This window comes from Arachis ipaensis, chromosome B04, assembly GCF_000816755.2.
Source record: "Arachis ipaensis cultivar K30076 chromosome B04, Araip1.1, whole genome shotgun sequence".
Classification (NCBI taxonomy): Eukaryota; Viridiplantae; Streptophyta; class Magnoliopsida; order Fabales; family Fabaceae; genus Arachis; species Arachis ipaensis.
In genome coordinates this window covers 99,215,155-99,215,979 of record NC_029788.2, presented here as the reverse complement: position 1 = coordinate 99,215,979, position 825 = coordinate 99,215,155, and positions in this window count along the sequence as shown.

The window sequence follows — 825 nt, the reverse complement described above, 5'->3', positions numbered from 1 at the left end:
AAAAGACATTAGTTTTTTAAATATGGTATTTGAATATTAGTTTTTTTAATAATTATTTTATAAATTTTGAAATATAAATTTGTATGTTGAATTTTAAAAGTTACAAACATTATCAGAAAAACACTGAATATTATTGGATTTAGTGTTGGAGTTTAGTGGCGGATTTATCGACAAATTTGTCAATAAATTCTTCGAGTAAAAAAGTTGTCGTCAAATTCGGTTTTTAACGGTAAATTTGTTAGTAATAATTAGAGGAGAAAAAAATTTTAGTGTAAGGTTCCACATCGATTGCGGAGGGGAACGAAGCATGTCTTATAAGGGTGTGGATACCTCTTCCTATCATGGCACGTTTTGACGAGTGAGTGTGGGGGGTTTCGGCTATCATCCCTATCATCAAAGGCAAAACCGTAAGGCCTTGTGTGCCAAAACGGACAATATCACGCTAGCGGGTGGTCTGGGCTGTTACAGATGGTATCAGAGCCGGAGCCCGAATCGATGTGCCAGCGAGGGGCGCTGGGTGAGTGTGGGGGGTTTCGGCTATCATCCCTATCATCAAGCGGGTGGTCTCTGGCTGTTACATTTAACGTAATTATTACCATGAAACGCACCATTTTGATCACAAACTGTGTTACTGGTGAATTTTTTAACGATAAATCTGCTGGTAAAATTGATCATAAATTTGAATTTGCGAACCCTTTCCTTGCATTTCTACAACATCATTAACCTCACTTCTCTTCCCTTTCTCTTTCTCTCTCGTCAGCCTGCCATCATTCGCTGTCGTTTTGCCGGTAATCGCCACCCTCACTCACTCTCATCGCTAGTCAT